The sequence below is a fragment of the Pseudorca crassidens genome, chromosome 9 (genome assembly GCF_039906515.1).
Source record: "Pseudorca crassidens isolate mPseCra1 chromosome 9, mPseCra1.hap1, whole genome shotgun sequence".
NCBI lineage: Eukaryota > Metazoa > Chordata > Mammalia > Artiodactyla > Delphinidae > Pseudorca > Pseudorca crassidens.
This window is the reverse complement of record NC_090304.1, coordinates 44,287,624-44,296,874: the sequence shown is the minus strand read 5'-3', so window position 1 is coordinate 44,296,874 and position 9,251 is coordinate 44,287,624. Positions and strand designations below refer to the sequence as shown.

At 52.1% G+C, this 9,251-nt stretch overlaps 1 protein-coding gene across 4 annotated transcripts in view; it reads right to left on the bottom strand.

Moving 5' to 3' along the window:
• The window catches only part of GALNT18 (polypeptide N-acetylgalactosaminyltransferase 18), a 362,747-nt gene that overhangs the window by 294,761 nt on the left and 58,735 nt on the right, over nt 1–9,251 (bottom strand). The gene's annotated exons all lie outside the window — the stretch shown is intronic.

The following is a 9,251-nucleotide window of genomic DNA, read 5'->3' as shown; positions in this document are numbered from 1 at the left end:
CAGGAATCTTCATTTTTCTCAAGCACCTTATCTCTAATTCACACTTTGTGAAACACTGGTCTGGTACTCTGGGAGAAATCTATTACCATGTTCCTGTTACAGATGAAGAAACTGAGGTTCAGAGAGGCTGAGTAACTTGCACTACATCACACAGCTCATAAGGGGCAGACTTGAAGAGGGACACTGCTCTACCTGATTTCAGAGCCAATGTTCTTAATTACTACTCTACCTTGCCTTCCCAAACCTTACCCAAAGAATTATAGTCTTATCAAAAAAAAAAAAAAATGGCAAAAGCAACAACGAAAACCAGCCATGGACAAAAGGGAAGGACAAAAATGCAGATATTGTTAGCAGGTTAGACTTGAGAGGAGCTCTTTCTCACACGGTCTCTGGGGATGTTCACGGGCACAGAACCCCTGAATCACCTGTGCCCTGTGGAGCTCAACCCATGGACTGAGAAATTCCAACCTGCATGCACTTGCACAGCCATGAGGATATGCACTTGCCACCATACGTGTGACATGTGCGGCCACATTCGGATATCACGTGCACACGCTGTATCCATGCCACACTCCTTGAATTCCCAGCCCCTCCGGAACACCCCACGAGAAAGTCACCTTGTGGCAGGTGGCCCTCCACTGGCCCAAATGGCCATCACCACAGGATTAAACAGCCTCTGCTGAAAAGTGTTTTCTAGTCAAAAGAGGTCTTAGCAGCTAGAGTGCATGTATAAAGGTCAGTTCCCCACTCAGGGGACAGCCAAGCCCGGGGAAAGGACAGAAGGTTGAAGAGGGACTGCCTAGGGGATGACATTTGGAATTATGCATTTCCCTAAGCTGCCTGCAGAGCTGCCATGCTCAAGGGAAGGCCTGGATCCCAGGGGACTTGGTCTTTTTACATTTACATGACAAGCCCCTCTGCACAAAGCAAGCATCAACTAACCTGTAAGGAAGGGGGGATGCACATCACAGCACCCCAGGAAAGCACAGAGCTAGCTCCTCCAAGAGCTAGGGCACCTTGCAGAAGGCACCAACTGCTGGGCCCCTCTCCCCAGCCTCTCGGCCAGACTGCCAGTGCGAATTCCCTTCCTTCTTTGACTCACACTGAGCCCTGACATTCCTGAGGAGGCTTACAAGCCCAAAGAGACCTTGCTGCCTAGCTACCCCTGGACCCCAGCGTATTTGCAAGAGGGGGTGCGCAGGGAGGAGGCCCCGCACACCCATCTACTTGGTGAACAACAGTTCCACACGACCCTGTCAATCCAGCCAGGACCCCAGGACCACTCAGACTCCCCCTCTCCCACACCCTCAAGCACCCGGTCCTGCTGCTTCCGCCTTTTTATTCTTTCCTCTTCTCTCTGTCCCAACTGAAAAGAGTCCTTGGCCAGACTTCAGTCAGGCTCCTCAGAATCCGCTTTCCAGTTATACCTGGACTTCTGGGCTCCCGCGTTCAGCTCTGAATCATCCAGTTTTAGCACGAATCCTGCTAAATCAGTTTAGCCAGAACCCCCCCAACCCCAACCCTTAGGATCTGATCACGCTCAGTATCTGATTGGTTTCCTCATCCTCCACCATCCCCCAGGTGATCACCTCCACCTGCCTTCAGCAAGAATCCGGGTCACTTTAGCCAAAATCCCCTCTTACCCTGATGCTTCCTCTCAGTAATTTTCCATCCACTGACCCCACCCTGCTCCTTGGCTATAAATTCCCACTTGTCCTGTTGTATTTGGAATTGAGCCCAGTTCTACAGAGAGGTCTCTTCCCCTACTGCACCAGTCCTGTATAAAATCTGCTTTTTCCACTTTAGCTACTGTCCGGCTCTGCTTTTTGTTTTTCACAACCACACCCACCCCTGCTGCCACAGGCCCTACAGCAGCATCTCTTGCATGTCCTGCGCACGAGGATCTCCCCGCGTTCATCATCTCGGAACGTACTTTCTCTAGAGTTGTCCAACACAACTCAAATCCTGGCACCGCGATGTTTTAAGACATAGCATGACTCCAACTGCCCACTGGATAAACCGTAAATATTGACTCGGCCGTCAAGGTCCTTCACAACCTAGGACCAGCCAACCTGCCTGACAGTGTCTCTCGCCCAACCTTTCCAAATACTCTGACCTCTTGACATGTAAACACACGTGCTCCCCCAAAGAGCCCATGGTATCTACCGCAGTAGGTATCCTAAATGTTACTGATTTCTTCTCAGGTCTTCCTCCCTCTGCCTTATAACCTCCTAGAGTGCTTGGCACAGAGCAGGCACAGAGTGAAATTTTAGATCAGACAGGTGGGTGAGTAGATGGTGGATGGACAGACAGGTGGATGGGTGAGGAGTCTTGTATTGGCTTTTGTCATTTTCATCTGATGCCTCCCTGGGAAGGGAGCAGCCTGATCAGACATTTTCAAACAGAAAGGTTGCTTGGCCTCTACTTTTAAACTGATGGATATGAAACATGAGAATAATAACATCCACACTGTAGAGCTGTCGTGAGGATTAAATGAGAAAACATACAGGAAGTATTTAGCCCTGTGCCCGACACACAGTAGGTGCACAATATACAGCAGCCACCGCTGGCACCAGCCCCTGTGTGTAAGTCCCTTTGCCTTCCAACGGGCAGGACACAGGTGCTCCAGCCTCTCCTAATTCTGGTTGAGGCAGATCTTTCCCGCAGGCTGGAGTGAAGGTGGAGGGCAGCCACAGAGGAGCTCCTGGCCTACTTTGTGTAATTTTAGGCTCAGGCAAGGCTCCAGACAGTAAGCGATGCAAAGAGCCAGCTGCAGATAATGAGGCCCGGGGGACAGGCCGCTTGGGGTGGCTCTGTCCAATAGAGGCTGCTCCACCTGAACGCGCAGGGCTCTTACCCAGCCTCCGGCGGTGCCCATGGCTCAGGCTTCTGCAAAGCTGCCAGGCATGCCTCCTGTTCCACAAAAAGAAAAACAAAAGAAAAAAAAAGGAAGGCAGCCTCTGACATCCCAGGCTATAGGGAACCTCCTCTCCAGTGCCCATTTGGAAAGGCAGGGGAAGTTAAGACAGAGCTTCTCCTATAACACAAAGGCCTGCATGTCCAAGCTGGTCCTTTAGCCCCTGCTACCATGATTCTTAGGCTCCTCACAGGTCTCCCTGCATCCATATACTCCCCATTAGCCCGTCTTCCACGCAGCACCCAGGGTGAGCAGTACACACATAGATTCCACCCTCACCAGCCTACAATCCATTCAAAGGCGGCTCCCTGTTGTCTTCCAGAGAAAGTCCAAATTCCTTGGCATGGCGTTCAAGGCCCTTCACAGCCCTCCCAGCGTCTCACCCTGCCCCACATGCTGGGATACGCTTACAGGCATCTGCATGTGCTCTTCTCTCTGCCTGAAACACCCCAGAGCTGCTCGGCAAGGAGGTGACGGAGCCATGACTCCGGGCCTTCTCTTCTGTCTCTGAGTGCCACACTCCTTGGGTGGGAAGGGCTTGGGGATTCCAGAGCAGCCCAGTCCCATGCTGCTGAGATGCCAGGACAGACCTTTCCCGTTTCTTACCTCCCGAATTCTCTGAATTTGCCCTCATTACACATCACTGTGGGACTCTGAGCACCTCGTCGATGGTCACCCAAATAAAGTCAGCACAGGCTGAAACCTGCATCTCCAAGGGTCTGAATGGCTCGGCTGCAAAAGGGAACACAAGCTGACATTTCCAATTAACCTTGTTCTTACCCTCTGTCACTGTGCACTGCGTGGCACACCCTCATGGGACTGCAGAGGCCAGAGGCCAGGGAGCGAAGGCAGACCCTGGCATCCCAAGCAGCAAGGAAGCACCTCTCCAACACCCATCTGGGAAGGCACTGAGAGCTGAGACAAAACCAGCGCTATCCAACACAAAGACTCGTGTCCCAGCTAACCCTCTGGTCCCTGCCATTCTGCTCACAGGAACCTCTGTAGCCTTAGCTCCCTCTGACATCTGGACCTTCTGGGGCCCCTGGGCTAGGGAGCTCCCCATTGCTCAGGAGGAGGGCCCCTGAAGGCCTCCTGGCCACGTGCTCAATATCACCGCTCCCCTACGTCACTAATGACTCTACACATCCAAACACGCGGCCATGCAACTATATTCTGGACAATAGGATGTAGGAGGAAGTGGTATGTGTAACTTCCAGGAATTGTCCTTAGAGGAAAAGGATGTGCACTTCTCCTCCTCCCTTCTTCCTTCTGGGTGGAATGCACATATAATTGCTGGAGCTGGAACAGCCATTTTGGACCATATGTTGGAAGGCTCATATTGAAGACGATAACAAGCTAAAAAGAGCCCAGGCCCCTGACACTGGAAGAGCCAGACCAGCCCCAGACTGCTTAACTCCAGGCTTTTTGAACGTAAGAGAGAAACGCACTTCTATCCTGCCTCATCCACTGTTTTACTGAGATTTCTGTCAACTCATTGCTAACCCTAAGTCTGATTGATATGGCAGGTGACCTAAAAAAGGCTTGGTTTACTTCTCGAGACGTTTTTCTCTGCGTCAGTGCCAAACACGGCAGATGGGACCACTCTGTCCCACATGCTTGGGCTTCTCTAAGGGGCTGCTTCAATCTAAATGGAATATGTGATCCCAGACCTTCCTGAACTTGTCACTGGCAAAGGCTCTCTTGGTCCTTGTGGTTTCTTCTCCACTCTCCTACCTGCCCTGGGCTTCCAGTTTGATACCCACTGGCCGGCTTTTCTGGCCTACCTCCATCCTGTCATTCTCAGTTTCTTCTCCATGTTGCATATAGGTAGTGTTTATTTCACATGGTGGTTTCCGAGTGACTAACTTCTTGGGACTGTTCTGGGTACAAAGCTAGTGGCTGGGCTGGGACCCTAAGCATGGCCCCTGCCCTGCCCTCACCCTCTAGGAGAGGCCAGCCCACACAAGTACATCCTTGTGGACTCACCTCCTTCAGTCTGCCCTGAAGCATGATGGGGAAGTAGAGTCAAGGGCCTGTCCTGGCTGATGTTACCTCCTCAAAAAGCCCATGGACACAGGAGTTAGCCGGGGGAGAGGAAGCCTCGCATACTGCTGGGACAGAGGCCACGGAAAAGGCAGGCTTGGCCTCCAAGACAGGACTCTGGTGGCAGCCCCAGAGGGCAAGGAGTCAGCCAGCATTACAGAGTTGCAAACCAAAGCATCCCCTAGGAAAGACCCAGAAGCAGGGAGTGCTTAGCTCGCAGCCCCTCAGGGGAGTAAACGCAGAGGATCCCAGCCCAGATGGGACCCAGGGTAGAGTGTCTAGATCTCCTTGGGCTCCAGTCTCCTAGATGAGCAGGTTGATGGGCCTTTACGCTTGGGACCTCTCAGAGGAGAAGCTCAAGGCAGGCCCTTCTCAGGGCTTTCCAATGGGACATGTTGATGTTTGGCACCCTGCCATTGGGGGACCATGACCAACCCTCGTGCCATGTGCAGCCCAGAGCTGAGCAATCCCAAGCCCCTCCCCTGTCTCACCCCTACACGGCTCTTCTGAAAGCCCTTCTGCTCTTTTCCTCTCCTTGCTTTCCTCTCCCCACCACCTGGCCTGCACTCCTCTATTCATCCATAACTTAGAAATAAGGCGTTTCACAAGTTTCACTAGATCCTCAGATTCCAGGTGCACAGGATACTTCACGACACGAGAGAGAAGGACCGTGGGAGTCCTGTGTACTACCTGGGAGTCAACGGTCTAGAGCAATGCTGTCCACTAGAACTTCCTGCGGCAGAAATGCTCTATTCCTACACCGTGCAAGATAGCAGCCCCCAGCCACGTGTGGCTTTTGAGCACTTGAAATGCAGCTAGTGCAACTGAGAAGCTGAATTTTTAATTTTACTTAATTTCACTTAATTTAAATTTAAATAGCCACATGTGGCTAGTGGCTGCTATCCTGAACACTGACAATCTGGAGGAGTCAAATAAGCAAATAGTCGTTCAAACATGGAGATAATTGTGATTAATTGCGATAAGCACCACGGAGGGAATGAACAGCATGTAGTGAGAATGCATGATGGGGGAATTTACCCTTTCCTGGGGGGTAAGGGAACACTTCTCTGAAGCAGTCACATTTTAGTGGGTGGCCCAACTGTAGACATAAAAACAAAACTCCATACAGGAAAAAAAAGCCCAAAAGGAAACATACCAAAAATATTTTTCAAATGCTTTATAACAAATTCATTTTCTTTATATGAGGAAGAATAACTTTTTTTTTAAGTGGGTCAGCTCAACACTATATATTCATTCGTCTCTGAGGAAAAGTAAACTAAATAAAGTTGCTGTCTATTTATATGTGGGCCAAACTTGATTTTGTTTTTCCTTATGCAACAGAGTCTGTCAGAGAACCAAGTGTTCCCTAGCCCATCCTGGGGAAAAGAGGACAAGACGGCTTCAGGACCACTGCCTTAGCCGTACGCCTCCTCTTCCATCATCAGAGCCGTCAGGGCCTGAGATCATCAGTGAGGCCTTGCTGCACACACATTCCTCACGCCCGGAAATTTCTAACACTTTTGACCTCTTCAGCTTCCTTAGAATAAAGGTGCAGCGGCCTTGCCTGGGAGGCCGTTACAGCTCATCCCCCCTGGTGAGGACAGAGCCAGTTGAAGCTTTGGAAAAGCTGGTGGATATAGTTGCCTGGAGAGCTGCCCAGGTGACTGCTCATTTCCTGGGCTGGAATAAGAACCTTTATAAAGGGAAGTGACATGTTACAAATGCATTCACCAAAGAGAAGGGAAAGGAGAAAGCAGCCAGGGGCACTGGGAGTCTCCTGTCTTCTCCCAGGAGGCAGGAAGTCAGGCCTCTGCCCTGTCAGGGGCTTCTGGGAAGTGAGCTGTGTCATTCTGAGGCACTTGCCTCACTCACCTGCCAGGGCCAAACTGTGGCAAGGAGCCTAGGACCCTGAGAAAGTTAGTCATCCTCCCATTGGCCCCCTCTAACTCTTGGTTCAGACATTCACAGTAGCTGTTGTCATGCTGTATTCACGTATGTTCATGCTTCCATCACCTCAGAGAGGTCAGAAGCTTCTAGAGGGCAGGCTCTAATGCATTCCATTCCAGCATCCTTGTGCCCAGCTCCGGGCCTGGTGGAGAGTGGGTGTGCATAAATGACTACTGAACCGAGAAAAACAGCATATGGGCAGCGTGGTGTTCAAATCCCAGCCAGCCTCCCAGTGTCTGTGAGGCCAGTTACATAACCTCAAAGAGCCTTGAAGTCTGGATTAAATGTGAAGAAGCATTTTAGGCCCAGCCTGGACCCTGGAGCCCAGTTAGGGTTCAATAGGCAGGGGCTTACTGTGGACAGAGCGGGAGGGAGTTGAGACCCCGCTAAGCACAGAGTAATTTGCAGAGACCCCTCGCCCTGACTTGAAGAACTTGCCTTTGGTCAGTCTAGCTTCCACATGATGCTGCTGGCTTTCCTCAGGGAAGACAAGGGCCTCCTCCTTGATTAAATAACCAAGTACCCGCCTCACCTCATCTCCAGGCCTCTGCCCCCGCGCCCAGCCTCTGACGCCTCACCCCCCCGTTCCTGAGCCACTCCAGACTGAGATCAGCAGTTTTCCAGAAGCCATAGCTTCCCATGCAACAGGCAGACATCGCGAGCACTCCCAAAGCTCTGGACAGCTCTAGGTACCTGGGTTGACCCCACCTCCAGTCACAGCTCTTCTAGTTCTAGTTTAGTCTGGACCAGCAGTTCTCAAAGCGTTGACTCAGGACCATCAGCATCTACATCACCTGGGAACCTGCTGGATATGCAAATTCTGGGGCCCGGCTCCACTCCATACCCACTGAATCACAAACTCTGGGGGTGGGGCTCAGACATCTACATTTTAACAAGCCCCCTAAAGATTCTGATAGATTCTTAAATTTGAGAACCACCCTGAAGTTCTGACCGGTTCCCCTTTCTTTATCGCACCTCTTCCCATCCCCAGATTGGCATCTTCCTCCTATGCCCCAGCCAGGGTTGGTACTAAGGCCTTGAGCAGACTTTCTTGCCTGCTGCCTGAATCTCACGGTGGCCCCATCTGTGTATATTTTGCCTTTCTGACCCAGCACCCAGAGCCAACCTCCAGTGGAATCAAGACACCGCTCAGCCAGCACGGCTGCCCCTCTAAGGCCCATCTCCACAGCCCCAGGGCATGGATGGAGCGAGAGCTGCCGCCACGCCCTCCCAACCCCACAGACCAGAGGGAATCCACAGAGAAGATAGGAGGGAAAGCTCAGCCCTGGGAAACGCCTTTGACATTCATTGTGAGGAGAACTGAGAGAGACCCATGGAAGACCCTAAGCAGAAGGGAGAAATGTGGAGAGGACTGAGGGGCACCAAGCTCCCCCCGCGGTCCCCAGGCCTCCCCAGGCACTGCTAACCAGTTGGCCCCTCCTGAACCCTGCAAAGCAGTCCTCCTTTTAAGTTTAACTTTCTGCTGAGCAGCAACTGCTCACTGCTGGGTGCCAAGGTCACCTGCCACGCCCCTGGTTGCAAGTCGGCAAGTGTGGCCCAGAAATCCACTTAACTCCTAGAAAACGCATGGGCACAGCCCGAAGGGAACACCGGAGAATCTGCAGCACAACACACACACACTTCCCGGCCCTGCCTTGCCTGATCCTTTTGTAATTATACATTTATTACCTCTCTCCCTCTGCACTGTTGGCCACGGCCCAGCACTTCACAACCACGAATGGGTCTGCCCGTTAAGGGCCAGGGGATGGATCCTCCAGGTCACCACCCCTCCGCTGATACCGACACTGCTCCCGTCAGCTCAGGTTCATCTCTCTGCCCCAGGGCGGTACCCCAACTGGAAGCCCTACAAACTCACTGTGACAACAGTGGCTCTAGAGTAGCTCCCCTTCCTGCCCCACGCCCTGCCTTGGATGCCTCCCCAGCCGGCTTGCTCCCCTCTGCCGCAACCCACCCCCAAACGCCATCCCCACGGTCCCCTCAGCCCTGTCTCTTTTCCAAGAGCAGCTGGGTTCTGGAGGAAGCACGATCGCTGTGAGGAGAGGGGGCCACAGAGATGTCGGGGTCCACGCTGAGGGAGGGGCACGGTTAGACTCGGCGTGACTTGGTCTGAAATATCTCAGGCAATATCTATAATCTGTGTCTCTAGTGTTTTCCAACATGCCTTCTGGGAAAGACATAATCTGCAGCTGTTAGCAGGTGTTATGTGAAAAAAGGGGTGGGGGATACTTCTGTGATGAAATGCATTTGGGACACCCTAGAAGTGAACCAGACTTTCTTCCTACAAGGTGTCATAGAGCCTTGAGTGTGGTTATATATTTAGGTC